General features: G+C 42.3%; 1 protein-coding gene across 6 annotated transcripts in view; it reads right to left on the bottom strand.

The window, feature by feature from the left end:
- Positions 1-17,104, bottom strand: part of SNX25 (sorting nexin 25) — a 152,500-nt gene that overhangs the window by 119,413 nt on the left and 15,983 nt on the right. Inside the window, exon 1 of one of the 6 annotated variants that reach the window (XM_054484165.2) lies at positions 7,692-7,743. The exons of the other annotated variants lie outside the window; for them this stretch is intronic. The gene's annotated coding sequence lies outside the window, so the exon portion shown is untranslated. Of the gene's footprint in view, positions 1-7,691; positions 7,744-17,104 lie in introns of those variants that run through there. 6 annotated transcript variants of the gene reach the window in all.

The raw sequence follows: 17,104 nt of genomic DNA, 5'->3' as shown, positions 1-17,104 counted from the left end.
GGGATACATGTATACCTTCATGGAAAGTCTTCTATGATGGGAAAATGTTTGCAAGCACAAACACTTTTAAAAGTGGTTTCCTCTAGGCAGAGGTATAGAATTTTAAGTCTATGTGTGTCTGTATAACAGCAAGTGATGTTAAAAAAAAAAAATAACTGTATAAAGATACTGCTTTGGGCTGGGCGCAGTGGCTCACGCTTATAATCCTAGCACGTCGCAAGGCCAAGGCTGGCGGATCACTTGAGGTCAGGAGTTTGAGTCCAGCCTGGCCAACACAGTGAGACCCCATCTCTACTAAAAATACAAAAATTAGCTGGGCGTGGTGGTGGGCGCCTGTAATCCCAGCTACTCGGCAGGCTGAGGCATGAGAATAACTTAACCCAGGAGATGTAGGTTGCAGTGAGTTGAGATCTCGCCACTGCACTCCAGCCTGAGAGAGCAAGACTGTCTGGGAGGGAAAAAAAAAAAAAAAGATACTGCTTGGCATTTTTTTTCTTAAAGGAGAGACTATAGAATGAAAATTCCACTATCTGGCTAGTGAGACTACATTAAAAAGAGGATTTTTTTACTTGATCATATATCACCGTAATCAAAAGCATATACAATGTAATTGGGGTCTACTTACTGGTTTGGAAGGAAAAAAAGAAACAAAAAAAATTGCAGAACATTTTTTTTTTTCACGTGAGAAATGTCGGAAGTTCTTGACCAGCACTGCCACATGACTTGGAGAGCTAAAAGACTAATGTTACTGTCACCCTCATCCTACAAACAAGCGTGGAGAACCACTTCTTTCTCAAGCAGAGGCCAGACCAGCACAGATGCAATCATCCCACAGCCCCAGGCCACCCAGCTGGGAGTAGAGAATTTCCAGTCCTTGATTAGTCTCAAGCAATCTACGATCAAGTGCCAAGGATGTCATCCCTGTTCGTGCTTACTGTTATTAAAAACAAACAAAAGTCTCCTGGTGACCTTATAATAAAAGAGGAAAAAAGCCATAGATTCAAGATTTCTTAGTGGAATTTTTTTTTAAAACCTTAAGATGTACATGTTGCACCCAAGAAAGAAAAGACATTCCTTTATGCTCAAATTAACATATAGCATTTAACATTTTCCAAAGGAATTTTTTTAAAATCTTAATCATAATCGTATATAGACAAAGACATTTAATGCATAAAAGAAAATCACGTGACCTTTTAAAACTATTTTCTAGTTTCTGGGTAGCTCTCTATGAAATTAAATAAATGGTCTATATTTTATTGAAATTTTAACATTTTTCATTTAGTTCACAGAAGAAAAAAAATTGAGGAAATGAGGAATTTTCAAATTCTACTGCTTTTAAAACATCAGGCAGATATTTAAACAACTTATGAATTTTGGGGGTAATATTTAATGGAGTTAAATGCTTTCAGAGGTCTACACTGCTAAATAATTTTAATCACAACTTCTCAATGCTTTGGCAAACAGTTAAATGAACAATACTGATCAAATGATAAAACCAAAGCCAAAAAACTTACTGAAGAAGTTCCTGGCCGGGTGCGGTGGCTCACGCCTATAATCCCAGCACTTTGGGAGGCAGAGGCAGGTAGATCACTTGAGGTCAGGAGTTTGAGGCCAGCCTGGCTAACATGGTGAAACCCCATCTAAAATTTAAAAAATTAGCTGGGCTTGGTGGCAGGCACCTGTAGTCCCAGCTACTTGGGAGGCTGAGGAAGGAGGTCTGACTGAGCCCAGGAGATACAGGCTGCAGTGACCCATGACTGTACCACTGCAGTCCAGCCTGGGCAACATAGCAAGACACTGTCTCAAAAAAAAAAAAAAAAAAGGAGTTGTTCTTCAATTTGAGTTCTTAAAATGGAAACTGCCTATAAGGGCTGGGTATGAATATGACTGACACTACATGCATATCTGAAGCATATTCTTTGGATATGTGTCTATCTTTACAGCTTCCTTCAAAACTTTTAATTTTTTATTCTTATTTTTTATCTTCCTAGTTACGGATCTACTACCTCTTGCCATGTGTCTGTATATTTCTTTTGTCTCACTACTTCATACTTACATGTAACATGCAAACATATGTTTGTCACTACTGACTACATCTGAATAAGGCCTTTCGTCTATTTAATGATAAAATGGTGGTTTCTCTAAGAGCTAGGGGAAGGGGGAAATGGTGAGTTAACGTTTAATGGGCATAGAGTTTCAGTTTGGGGGGTTTTTTGTTTGTTTTTTGATAGGGTGTCACTGTGTCACCCAGGCTGGAGTACAGTGGTGCAATCTTGGCTCACTGTAGCCTCGATCTCCTGGCTCAAGCAATCCTTCCACCTCAGCCTCCTGAGTAGCTAGAACTACAAGTGTGTGTCCCGCTACATTTTAAGTTTTTTGTAAAGATGGGAGTTTCTCCATGTTGCCCAGGTTGGTCTTGACCTCCTGGGCTCAAGCGATCCTCCCACCTAGGCCTCCCAAAGTGCTGGGATTACAGGCATGAGTCACCTTGCCTAGCAGAGTTTCAGTTTTACAAGATGAAAAGAGTTATGGAGATAGATGGTGGCAATGGTTGCACAACATTATAAATGCAGTTAGTATCACTGAACTGTATACTCGAAAATGGTTCAGATAGCAAATTTTATAAGTATTTTACCATAATAAAAATCAAATTGCAGGGGAGATGGGTTTATGAGAATAACGTTTTCTATTTTAGCTCTATTTAAGCAAAACCCCTACCTATTATTCTTTCAACCTGATTTTCCAATCTGGTTCTGAAGTTCCCACACCCCACCCGCTAGGAATCACTGGCCCTTACTAGAAAGAGAACAGTTCTTTGTTCCTATCCCAACCCCATAGCCTGACGGAGAATCTGTAAGCCAGGAGAACAGGAAAGAGAAAAAAACACCTCACGGGCCAAAAATAACTGGGTTACTATGTGCAGTGTTATGATACATATTGGTTTTCATCCAGGGTTCCTGGCTACTAACTCCCACAGCCCTCGTTCCAGTCTTTTGTTATAATGTTGGGTGTGTCGGGCCTCGGGGGCAGGCCTCTGATCTTTTCCTGCTCTCCTTCTACTCTCAGGGGCCTCTGCCTCTCTGACTGTGGGTCTTAGGACCCTCCCATCAGAGATCCCACCCTATACTCCAGAGGAAGGAAAGCTCCAGAGGACAGGGCTCAGTGAGCTTCGGGACAGCTGAACATGTGAGGTTCCTGGAGGGTGGTACCCAGAGAGGGCATGAAAGCTCCGCACCCCTCCCCTATACCTCATCATAGCATTTCTTCATCTGTATCCTTTGCAATATCTTTTACAATAAACCAGTAAATTAAGTAAGCGTTTCCCTGAGTTCTGTGAGCTGCTCCAGCAAATTAACTGAACCCAAAGGGGGCTCATAGGCACCTCAAATTGAAGCTGGTTGGTCAGAAGTTCCAGCAGCCCAGACTTACGGACTGATGTTGGGGGTGGGGGGTTGAGGGCTCTTGGGGACTGAGCCTCGCTTAATCTATGGGCTCTGACACTGTCTCCAGGTAGACGATGCTGGAACAATTAGAGGACACCCAGCTGGTGTCCGCTGCTTGGTGCGTGCAGAAAAAAAACCCACACATTTGGTCACAAAAATCTTCTACGTTTGTGTTTGTTGTGGTATGAAAGTAGAGGAAAAAGTTTTCTGTACACATTCTGCATGGAAATTCCTTTTTACGGATTTAATATTTATGAAGCCAGAATCTCCTCATGTCTGAATGAGTAGCTACTACACACTCCATTTCTTCCGGGTCAAAAGGGTAGAGTCCACTAATCATTTTCCCCAAGATGAAATTTCGGAAAAAAAGAGAAAGAAGCTAATGAAAATTCAACAAATTTAAAACATGAATAAATTCCTGTGGCTCTGAGGATAACCAAACAATAATTGTCTTCATTCTCCTATTTATAGGTTTGAAAAAAAGAAACTTCACAAGGTAGATTTCCCCAAAGACTTGCTCTATTACGCTAGCATAGGCCTCAGGTAAAGACAACCTCTTCCTGACAATCATCTTCCTAAAATGCCTGTTTCAGGAAAGATGAAAGAAAAATATGTGTACTTTGCCCACTGTCACAAAGGATAACTGATAATCTTCAGTATCCTGGTCCAGAAACGAGGACTGGGTACTCCACTCTTGCTTTAGGTTTTCAGTATCCATATCACAATATTAACTCATAAAAGCTCTTGGTGAACCAGACCACTGTTCTGTAAAAAAAATACACCTTATTTTCTATTTAAATAAAATAAGTGAAAAACACACACAAAAAAAACCGAAATAACAAAAAAAAAAGAAAGCAAAGAATAAAAAAGATTTAAAAACAACAACAAAAATAAAATGAAGTTTGTCTTCATTTTAAGATTTAAACCTATTTGAAAACAACGTATCAAGATCATTTTTAATCACCCAGTGAGTTTTTCTGCAGAGAGAGAAAATTTTAAGAACACTTTCAGAGTATTTTTCTAAAGACAGAGCAAAACTTGAAAGCTTTTATTTTTTTTCTTTTTGAGACGGAGTCTCGCTCTGTTGCCAGGCTGGAGTGCAGCGGTGCGATCTCGGCTCACTGCAAGCTCCGCGTCCTGGGTTCAAGCAATTCTCCTGCCTCAGCCTCCCGAGTAGCTAGGACTACAGGTGCCCACCACCACGCCCAGCTAATTTTTTGTATTTTTAGTAGAGACGGAGTTTCACCATGTTGGCCAGGATGGTCTTGATCTCCTGACTTTGTGATCTGCCCGCCGCGGCCTCCCAAAGTGCTGGGATTACAGGTGTGAGCCACCGCACCTGGCAGAAAACTTTTCTCTAATATATGTGACAGATCCTCAGCATGAAAAAGCGTGTACGTTTTATCAATAAACCCTTTTCTGAATATATATCAGCTTTCTGTTTACTCCAGAGTACCAGCCGTAAAGCACTCAAACTGTCTTTATGTCAAGGCTACTACAGACCCTCTTACGAGGAAACAACATCCAGAGAGACGCAAGGCAGAGAAACCTGAGTACTCAGACACCAGAAGTAACTGAACAACCAGGAACTCCCTGGAATCCAGCCAACATACACACCTCATTGTCCACTGTTTTTAAGTAGGACACTGCTCACTGGGAGCCAGAACAGCCAACCTGTAATTTGCAATTTTCTTCATGCCTATTACCTGGTCTTCTCAAATAAACAAGTGTCTCTCACCTCCATTACATACATTTAAAAGTTTAATGTATTTTTGTTGCTATTTTGAAAAGGAAAACAGTTGTACAGAGTTCAAGGGGTGACAGGTGTAATATCCTATAAAGCTACTGAAATGGTTCATCTTACAAAAAGCAAACACAAACTCCCCAAAAATCATCATTAACCACATGGAGCCATCACATGGCTGAGTCTCTCCAAGTATACTCAGCATCTGACAATCTACTGGGATCTCATGACTAATACTCTCATTCTTAAACTATGATATTCTCAAAACCAGGACCTCTTTCAAAACAACGTATTTTGCCTCAGCCTCAAAGACTAATTTATTCAAAACCAAAGAAATGAAGAAAATATGCATATCCCTTCTCAGAAGGATGAGAAGCGACTAAGAAACTTGAAAGGCCACCTACACCTAATATGACTAAGATTCTGACAAAACATTGTGACATGAGCAACAGTGTCACTCCCCACCTGGAAGCCAAGCAGCCGTGTTACAAGAAAGAACACAGGCTCCCATGGCAGGCGGGCTCCACTCTGCCATTTACTAATGGTGGGTCCTTGACCCAGCCACTCCCCTCTCTAGCTTGCTTTTTATGTGGGCTAATATGCCTCAAGAGGATCAAATAAATAATATCAGGGATCTAAAAAAAGATGATAGGGGCCTGACAAGGACTCTAAATGTGTGAAGGGGATTGCAACAACTGTGCTGCTAGGTGCTCTAAATTTTTTTTTTTTTTTTTTTTTTTTTGAGACGATGTCTCGCTCTGTAGCCCAGGCTGGAGTGCAGTGGTGCAATCTCGGCTCACTATGACCTCGGCTCACTGCGATCTCCACCTTCTGAGTTCAAGTGATTCTCCTGCCTCAGCCTCCTGAGTAGCTGGGACTACAGGCACATGCCACCACGCCCGGCTAATTTTTGTATTTATAGTAAAGACAGGGTTTCTCCATGTTGGTCAGGCTGGTCTCGAACTCCTGACCTCAGATGATCTGCCAACCTCGGCCTCCCAAAGTGCTGGGATTACAGGCACGAGCAACCACACCCGGCCTAATTTTTTTTTTCCAACAACAACAACAACAACAAAAAAAGAAGTCATGAATTTTGGATGATATCTCCAACTAATTCAACATTATTACAAACTCTGCAGGCTGCCACTGGGCTAAACTTTGAGCCATGTTCAAGCCGTGGGCATCTAGTCTGTAATGGCTGCTCTCACAAAGCTCTTAGAGCATCCACCAGACAGTATCATAAATACAACTCAAAATGTTTACCAACTTTCAACAAATCCAAAGTGGGTTGATTGATGGGTTTTCTAAAGGCACAGGAATGGCAGAAATAAAAGCAAGGAGGGGTTGAAAAGTTAAGCAACCAGTAAGACACAGCATAACACAGCACATAATTCTTGATGTATTTTTGCCTTTGAGGATATGCTTTACAGAGAGGAAAGTGCACATTCCCTGGAGATGTTTTGCTGTGACGTAAAGCATTTAAGTATCCAAACAAAACCTGGTTTGACAGTTTCCTGAGTTGTGCTTTTATTGTGCTGAACCATGAACTAAAGAACATCTTACTTTCCTTATCAAAAAAAAAAACAGAAAATTGTTAACATGATACTGAGAGGTTATCATTTCGGGAGATTGTATTAATAGAAAATAGTGGATTTGTGTCTTTTTTTTCCCTCTTAGTCAAGCACAATTTCTACTTTAGATACAGGAAGGAGCAGCTATTCTTTAAAATGCAACCTACAAGTTTTCTCATATTACTGTTTATCTAAATTTCAAAGATGCTATAATTTCTTTTTAAACTGTTATTTCCAATTACATAAACAGCAGAGATACATTCTCTATTATAGATGTAAGGAATTAAACTGACTCATAATGATGATCCAGACGATCACTAATAACATTTTGGTACACTTCCTTCTTGTCAGTGATTCCAATACTTACTATGTAACCTTGGGCAAGTTACTTTTCCATACCTCACTTTCCTCATATGTAAAATAGAGATAACAAAAGTACCTACCTCACAAAATTGACATGAGCATTAATTAACACACACCAAGTACTATAACAATGTCTGACAACAATAAATTATTGGTAACTTTTTCATCTGTATACTTTTTCTTCATGCTGGGGTGTAATCCCCTTATTATTACTATGACAAAAGCATATTACATCACATTAGAGTGGCAAAAGCACTCAGTTAAAACCCAGAATAAATGAGGCTGCAGTTGATTATTCACCATTAACTTGCTGGGCTATAATGAACATGTCCACCTCTCTGAGAGTCACGTCAATGTAAAATAATAATGTCTGCACTATTTAAATTAATGAATTATTATGCATTTGAAGAAGGATAATATGCACGTAAAAGTGCTTTAACAATTATAAAGCAGTTCAGAGATACAGGTTACTATTATGGTTCCAAAAGTCATAGCCTATACTTTTTAACAATGTTAATTTCCTTTCCGAAAAATAATTATAGTTATATTACATGGGATTGATGTTCTGACCTCTCATGCCGTCATATTTTACTTTCATAGCAGATTCCTTTCGTAATGTTTCCTGGTGATTAACCTGCTTTCTAAAAGAAAAATAAGTATTAACACAAAGGCAAAATCTTTATTAACTGATCAGCAGAAGTAGATTTTGAGGTTGGTTAATAATACCTAGGTTGTTTTTGGGCACGGTGGCTCACGCCTATAATCCCAGCACCTTGGGAGGCCGAGGTAGGCAGATCACGAGGTCAGGAGATCGAGACCATCCTGGCTAACATGGTGAAACCCCGTCTCTACTAAAAATACAAAAAAAATCAGCCGGGCATGCTGGCAGGCGCCTATAGTCCCAGCTACTTGGGAGGCTGAGGCAGGAGAATGGTGTGAACCCGAGAGGCAGAGCTTACAGTGAACCAAGATCGTGCCACTGCACTCCAGCCTGGGCAACAGAGCCACACTCCATCTAAAAATAATAATAATAACACTTAAGTTGTTTTTCCATTCAATTGGAAGAATTCGATTCATGGGGAGAAAAAAGAGCTTTATCTCTAATTTCTAAGATTCAAATCTGAAGATCTTTACAAAACACACTCCATTTGATTACAAGAGAAATTTAAGTATATTTCAAATCAGACAAACACTTGAAAATTGAAATCAGAACATGTACTTGAAAATACACAGGCAGATAGCAGTTTGACTAAATTGGCAAGTAGAGAACAAATAGAGGCCAGAAAAAAGAATGAAGAAAAGCAAACTGGCTTAGAAAAAGGTAACTGAAAACCCTGACAATAATTTTCACATTTCTAAAAAAGTTTATATGATAAAAAAAATCTGTAACTATTTTATTACTGGCTTCTATTGTAATTTTGAGTTCATAAGGGAAATCATAGGTTTCTATGATATGAATCGTGTTTCCATCAATTTATTCAATCATCTAACATTTACTGAGGACTCACTCTGTGTGCCTGGCACTTAGCTGGGTACTGGAGAGGGAACGGTAAATAAATTATGTTCTCTGTACTCACAGGGCTTCATTTATTCTTTTTTTTTTTTTTTTTTAGACTAAGTCTCACTCTGTCACCCAGGCTGGAGTGCAGTGGCGCCATCTTGGCTCACTGCAACCTCGCCTTCCAGGTTTCAAGTGATTCTCCTGCCTCAGCCTCCCAAATAGCTGGGACTACAGGCATGTGCCACCGCGCCGAGCTAATTTTTGTATTTTTAGTAGAGACGGGGTTTCACCATGTTGGCCAGGCAGGTCTCGAACTCCTGACCTCAAGTGATCCACCCACCTCAGCCTCCCAAAATGCTAGCATAACAGGTGTGAGCCACCACACCCAGCCTTGGCTTCATTTATTTTTGATGGAAACTCATAATTGGGTAGCTAATGAGCCATACCACCATGGAAGGCTGGGCTTAGGAATTCTAATATTCTTCCTATTCTGGCATGCTCTCTACATTTCACTTTCTAGCCCAGGTCACAAAAGATAAATTACTCAAGTATACAATCAGTCTAAGAGAATTTTGAAGTTCATACATATTGAAGTATATTGTAAAAAGAATTCTCATGTCATAGTAGTTCTCACTGATAGCACTGAACGTAAATGATGAAGGAACCAGAATAGCTGCCCCTGCTTTAAAGCTGTCCTGTAACTCAACTACTAGATGAGTCACATTGAATTGCTTTTTTCACAGAGATCTTTAGTCATGAAAGCAATCACTATTTTGTACTCCATTACTGTCCTGGAATACCATAATTCCATTATCTTAGTTAATTTGTTAACTGTGAGGAAACATTTTAAATGGTCCATTTTCGAGGCATGATAAATCTAAGTACTGGTATCCAGCCTGTGGACACGACAAACTGCACGGCTCATGCACCTAGAAAGTCATGATAAGCAAACATGATGTAGAGGAGGGGTCAGCCCATAAAAGGGAAGAAAATTTCGTTATTGGGAAATTGAAACTTAAGTGGGGAAGGGGATGAGGTATAACCTTATAAGAGGGATAATAAAACTTAGGCGATGTCCAGGAAGATTGTAACCCCATAATACTCAACCAATGAGGAACTGGGGAAGGGACTTGCGTGCTAGGAGATAAATTACCTGCTGTAACTGTCCCAGGTGTGCCTGCCTACCAGACACCCCATCTTGCAAGACCACCATTAAAAGTCTCTCTTCTGTTCTTCGTGTCTCTGAGTCCATTCTTTGGGTTTAGACGGATGAGTTTGTTTTTCACATTAACTAGTTTTTAAATAAAAACTGGTGATAAAATACTTGGAAAAAATATTACATTGGTAATTTGATTCACTGGGACCTCGACTTCCGTAGTTCCTTAGAAGTGAAAAGCTGGGCCCCACACCTAGCAGCCCAGATAGCATAAATGTGTCATATTAAGATGTGGAATGAATTACTGCCATAAAAGACTAGCTGCATAAAGCCAAAAATACAATGCAATTAAATCTACTCAATGAGGCAGACTTTTATATCCTTTTTAATTGATGAGTAGAAGTTATTTACTCCAGCCCAGATCTAGATCATACAAATTGCTTCTTCTGTTTCTATCTAAAATAAATGTGTTGACATTCAAAGAATAAATCCTCCTTTTTTTTTTTTTTTTTTTTTTTGAAGATGGAGTCCCGCCGCTCTGTCGTCCAGGCTGGAGTGCAGTGGCACCATCTTAGCTCACTGCAACCTCCACCTCCTGGGTTCACGCCATTCTCCCACCTCAGCCTTCCGAGTAGCTGGGATTACAGGCGCCCGCCACCACGCCAGCTAATTTTTTGTATTTTTAGTAGAGATGGGGTTTCACAATGTTGGCCAGGCTGGTCTTGAACTCCTGACCTCAAGTGATCTGCCTGCTTCGCCTTCCCAAAGTGCTGAGATTACAGGTGTGAGCCACCGGGTCCAGCCAATCCTGCTCTTAAAAGAAACAAGTTATTGGCCTGGCGTGGTGGCTCACGCCTGTAATCCCAGCACTTTGGGAGGCCCAGGCGGGAGGATCACGACATCAGGAGATCAAGACCATCCTGGCTAACACAGTGAAACCCCGTCTCTACTAAAAATACAAAAAAATTAGGCGGGAGCCTGTAGTCCCAGCTACTCGGGAGGCTGAGGCAGGAGAATGGCATGAACCCAGGAGGCAGAGCTTGCAGTGAGCTGTGAGCTGTGATCACGCCACTGCACTCCAGCCTAGGCGACAGAGTGAAACTCCGTCTCAAAAAAAAAAAAAAGAAACAGGTTATTAAGCGAGGCCTTTGTGCCACAGGCCTTTGTGCAACAGCCATTCCACTAAGTAGAGAGGACTGAGCAATGCAGCCTGTGCACGTGGATACATAACCATGTTAATATTAGATGTGACTTTGTTTCCTTGGGCCTTGTTGACATCAGGAAGCCCCTATCTGTAACTTGAAAACATTCTAAATCAGTTTTCTTCAAGAATCACTTGGGGAATTTGTTCAAATGCAGATTTTTAGACATTATTCCCTTATATTCTTAATTCACAAAGTTTAGGATATGTCTTTAGAGTAAGTATAGTATTTTTAACAACATTTCCTAAATTATTTCTGTGACCCTCAGACCACACTTTAGGAAACACTGCGCGAACTGATCCTCATGATAAAAATTATGATCCCTGGGCCAGGCGCAGTGGCTCATGCCTGTAATCACCGCACTTTGGGAGGCCAAGGCAGGTGGATCACCTGAGGTCGGGAGTTCAAGACCAGCCTGACCAACATGGAGAAACCCCGTCTCTATTAAAAAAAAAAAATACAAAATTAGCCAGGTGTGGTGGCGCATGCCTGTAATCCCAGCTACTCAGGAGGCTGAGGCAGGAGAATTGCTTGAACCTGGGAGGCAGAGGTTGCATGAGCCGAGATTGTGCCATTGAACTCCAGCCTGGACAACAAGAGCAAAACTCTGTCAAAAAAAAAAAAAAAGTTATGATCCCTGAAAAAAACAAAAGTGTTTTATTATTAGGAAAATCAGAAAGGTTTGTTTTAATGTGGAGTCATTCTTCGACTTTAGGTTAACTAAAATGATAATTAAAATATTTCATTTGTATGTTCATAAAGACAAGAGGCAGTATGAACTCTTTCTCTACAGAATTTTATTCCACAATGATATTAACAAGCCATTAATCACTTTAAAAGGCAAGGAAAATCAGTTAAATGTAAGAGAGGTAGTTTTACATACAGTGCTTAGGCCAGGCACAGTGGCTCACGCCAACAATCCCAGCATTTTGGGAGGCTAAGGCGGGCCCATGACTTGAGCCAGGAATTCAAAGCCCAGCCTGGGCAACATGGCGAAACCTCATCTCTACTAAAAATGTTAAAAATTGGCCAGGCATGGTGGCACGTCCCTGTCGTCCCAGCTACTCAGGAGGCTGAGGTGGGAGGATCACCTGAGCCCAGGAAGTCGAGGCTGCAGCGAGCCATGATTGCATCACTGCACTCCAGCCTGGGTGACAGGAGTAAGACCCTGTCTCTAAATAAATAAATAAATATAAATAAATATAGTGCTTGAATCAAAAATCATTTATTTTCCTGGAATGGTCTACACTATGTAGAGGCAATAAATAAACCCATTCTTGGAAATTTAACATGGTTAAAACATATTCCTCTAAAGAAGAAACAGTTCTCCTTCCCAATACCTGACTTCTGTGGCATTTAGTCAGTAAAATTGTGCCTGAGCACAGTCACAAGAGAATGGCCTGAATGATACTGGCACACCCAGAGACAGCCGTGGGCAAATCAACAGATGGCAACACCCATTCTCCCCACCCTCAGCCTCCTCAACTCCCTCTGATTTAATAATGGATAATGCAATCTTCCTTTAACATTTTACCAGAGAACTTCTTGGGGCAATTCCTTCAGTCAACGAGAAAAAAGACAACAGACATAGAACATGGGCAGATTCCACCCACGTGGCAACTGGACCTCCTCACCTCCAGCAACCCTCATCTCCACTCCACTGCGCTCGCCCATTCTCACGGCCACATGGAAGGCTGTTGCATGACAGCAGATAGGAGGCCTCGCAGGCCTCTGACCCTTCCCTTCCCTCCAAGCTCTCAGCTTCCTCCCGGCCTCGGCTCCTCCCTTGGCTTGATGAGGCGTGGGCAGCTCTCATTAAACATTCTCGTGCCCTGGCCCTCTGTCATACCAAGCCCAGACGGGATCTCCACTGCTTCACTCCAGGAGTGTTAGTGTTCCACCTACAAAAATTCCACAACCACACCGCGGGCGTCGCTCGTCTTTCACGGCCTCCAACTTCCCGTCTTGGCCCTTAACTCCTCAGCACTCAGCCCACGTACCTTTGCGATGCTGCTTCTCCCTTACGAGACAGCAGAGCACAGAGATCAAGAGGGCTGGCTCTCTTGTCAAAGAAAGGCTGGCACCATCCCAGCTAGCTCTGTCACCTTTGGCTAGTCACCCCATCTCTCTAAACCTGCTTCCTGATCCATACGATGGGGATAACAGTAACTTTCTCATAGGATAACTGTGAAGGTTCAATGAGAATGTAAAGTGCCCAGTGAAATGCTTGGTACACAATAAGGGCTCAATAAATGGTTCTGCTGTTATTCTCTCCAATGATGTTTTTTTCCAAACCTTTTACCGTCTCTCTTAAAATTACCCTGTACAGGCGCAGCACAGTGGCTCACACCTTTAATCCTGGCACTCTGGGAGGCTGAGGCAGAAGGACTGCTTGAGGTCAAGAGGTAAAGGCTGCAATGAGCCACAATCCTCCTCTGCACTCTAGCCTGGGCTACAGAGGAAGATGTTGTCTAAAAAAAAATAAAATAAAAATAAAAAAATTATCCTCTACACATATCATAGTTCTCACTATCAGTAATTAATTTTGTCTCCCGCTTACCAAAATATTTGAGACTATCCAGCTTGAAATACCTTAATTCCCTGCCAACCTCCACAAAGTTCTCTCCATGTGCCCCCATTTTTATCTCCTACTAAACTCGAACCCCCCCACCTATGCTCTGATCCTGCCCCCCGGGGCATGGCTCCATCAATTACAATCTATCTCTGAGATGTTCAGGCCCTTCCTCTCTACTTTTCCATCTTTCCCTTAACCTAAAAATGTACTTAAATATCTCTCCCTGACAACAACAAAAATCCCATAACACACACTCCACTCTACGTACCACTTTCTCTTCTGGCCTTCTCAGCCAGGCTTCTACAGAGCACAGGCCACACACCGTAAACCTCTCCACTCCCACCCCCAAACCACATTGGCATGGACCTCCAAAGGCCTCCCAGTTGCCAAGTCCAGGGCACACCCTCGGTCCCGCCTCTGGACCTCTCTGCCCCACTGGATACTGTTGGCCATCTGCTCCCTCTTGCTCTCTGAGCTTCTCTCTCCATCTCACGGCCTCTAAATGCTCTTTCTCTCCTCGGTGGGCTGCTCCTCCCTTGCCTGCACTTGGACTCACTGCTTCTCAGCCATCCTACTGCCCTCGGCAGTCTCATTCCCCTGTAGCCTTAACCGTCACATGTACACTGACCACCAACAAATCGACCTGCTTGACCCTGATCTCTCCTGCAAGCTGCACACCTGCAGACCTAGCCGTCAGCTGGACAGATCCACAGGCATCTCAAAATCTACACGGCCGACATGTACCACAGCCTTAAATCCCACTGTCCCAAACCCGCACAAAGGGCACCTGCACCCATTCAACCCCCAAGCCAGAAACCTGGAATTACCTAGATCCCTCCCTCTCCTGCCCACAATAAATGCATGCTTACTGAGCAGAAATGAAGAGCATAATGAAGCTGCCTGGATGGAAGGGCAGTTGAGTTGGACCTTTAACAACAAGTAGAGCTGAACATACAAAAATGCAGGCAAAGTCCTTCCCGGGTGTATGCACACCCACCCAACGGTAAACTCGGGAACACAAGTAGTTCAGCTTGAAGAAGAGGAATACAAGTGAAGCCTAAAAAGGTAGGGCAGCCCTGTCATGAAGACCTTGACACAGGCCAAGTGTTGTGAACCCACAATCTCCCCCCTCTCTAAGTGACTGGCCTAGTTCTCTACACAATGAGGTAAGGGAAACAAAACAAGAAAGATAAATGACTGGCCTAGGCCAATCACAGAAATCCTGTCCCCCATGCCAGCAACGGGTAAGAAACGGGCACCTGCCCAAACCTGGCCAATAAGATGTGAGGGGAACACTGCCAGGAGCATTTCTAAGCACATTTTCCTTGTTCCAAAAAGGGACTTTCTTCTTCTGGGTATCATCCTGCGTGGCTGTGGTACCTAAAACTGATACAGTCACCTGGCCAACAGCCCGTGAGCTCTTCTGACTCACGAGGCTAAAAAACACAGAGAAACAGTCCTGGAGGCTCAATGGTCTCCACATGGAGCCTGCCCTAGCCCTGAGCTTGTCCTCTCTCTGGACTGTGTATTCTTTCTTAAGAGAATACATCTCCTTATTGTTTAAAAATAAAAGAAAGGGGATACAGGGATCAGTCTTGTTTAGAAAACATTGAATCAAAAAACTAAACAGATTTCTTTACAGTAGGATTTCTTACAATGTTAATTTAATAACACATGTTGTAAAGCCTTAAGCATTTAGTTTTTCTAAGGCACAGTGCGGTGGCTCACGCCTGTAATCCCAGCACTTTGGAAGGCCAAGGTAGGAGGATCACTTGAGCCCAGGAGTTCAAGACCAGCCTGGGCAACATAGTGAGACCCTATCTCTACAAAAAATTTAAAAATTAGCTGGGCGTGGTGGCACATGCCTGTAATCCTATCTACTCAGGAGGCTGAGGTGGGAAGACTGCTTTAGTCCAGGAGGTCAAGGCTACAGTGAGCTATAATTGTGCCACTGCACCCCAGCCTGGGCAACACAGTGAGACCTTGTCTCAAACAAACAACAACAAAAAAATTAGTTTTTTCAGACTTATGTGACCACCAAACTAGCCTCCCGTGCTTCCTCTTCTTTGTTTTTGCAGTGTACCTAAAAGCATCTCCCAGAACTAAGTGTTAATGAATCATAGTTTGGGAAACACTGATTTTTACCAGAAGAGACTGAAAAAGTATATGCCTGGCTGTTATGATGCAGTGATGACAGAGTAATACAGGCACAGAAAAAGTGATCGCAGAATCCAAAAGGCACCACTGCCATTCTACTAGGTTCTCACTCAAAATGCCTGATGGGTTTCACGCTATGTGCCAACTCGGTGAATTCTCAGTGGCTGCCTGGAATGCTGTATTGGGAGAGAGTCTGCAGTCACATCCAGGTGCCTTATTGATTAGTAAAGATCCTCATGAACACAGAAGGGACAGCTGTGACATCATTCAAGTTCATTCTGAGACCTCTGAAGTGATATTAAGTCCTAAGCAGATCCTAGAATCATCCCAAAGCTTCCCAAGTCATTTTAAATCTGAATCAGGCCAGACTGATTTTTAATAATTAAAAGGGTAATAAAGTGGTTAAGTGTGTAGACTCCAGAGTTAATTAAGAGAGACGTGGGTTTAATTCTTACTTCTTTCACTGATTATATAGCCTGGGCACATGGTTTAACCTCACTAAACCTCAGTTTTCCCATCCGCAACATGAGAATAACAGTCCCTACCTCCCATGATTGATGTAAGAATTAAACTGGGTAACGTAATGCAGTTAATACACCTGCAAACAGCAAGTGCAAGAAATGTTAAGTTTAGCTCTACCAATTACTAAGGGATTCACTCCACGACGTTCACATTACATAACTCTTGTAATACCTGTATTTGTCCACTGTATTCATAGCCATAGATTACAGTGAAATCAATCAAACTGGGGCCACAGGAACGATTTCCCTGAACCCATTAACAATGCCAACATATGCCATGCTAAGCAAATGACATAGAGAATTACAAAGCACTGTTCAAAGTAAGTGTCACTGGCCTTTAAGAAGAGATAGAATATACAGGCGCGGTGGCTCACGCCTGTAATCCCAACACTTTGGGAGGCCGAGGTGGGCGGATCACGAGGTCAGGAGATCGAGACCATACTGGCTAACATGGTGAAACCCCTTCTCTACTAAAAATACAAAAATTAGACGGGCATTAGCCCGAGTAGCGGGCGCCTATAGTTCCAGCTACTCAGAAGGCTAAGGCAGGAGAATGGCGTGAACCTGGGAGGCGGAGCTTGCAGTGAGCCAAGATGGCACCACTGCACTCCAGCCTGGGCAACAAAGCGAGACTCCATCTCAAAAAAAAAAAAAAAAAAAAAGAAGACATAGAATATACAAATCTAACTACTGGGTGATTGTGTTCTGCAATACATAGATCTCATATGTATTTTTTTCAGATCCTTCCATAGAGGAAGTCAAGAAACAATGACCAGTCCAATAGCAACAAGCCTCCCTGACACTCTGAATGAGTTCTTGAAATGCCATTTCCCACTTTAAAAAAACAAACACGGCTCCTCTTGGAGAAATG

Source organism: Pongo pygmaeus, chromosome 3 (genome assembly GCF_028885625.2).
Source record: "Pongo pygmaeus isolate AG05252 chromosome 3, NHGRI_mPonPyg2-v2.0_pri, whole genome shotgun sequence".
In the NCBI taxonomy this organism is placed as follows: Eukaryota; Metazoa; Chordata; class Mammalia; order Primates; family Hominidae; genus Pongo; species Pongo pygmaeus.
The sequence above is the reverse complement of the archived record's forward strand: the minus strand, read 5'-3'. Positions and strand labels throughout refer to the sequence as shown.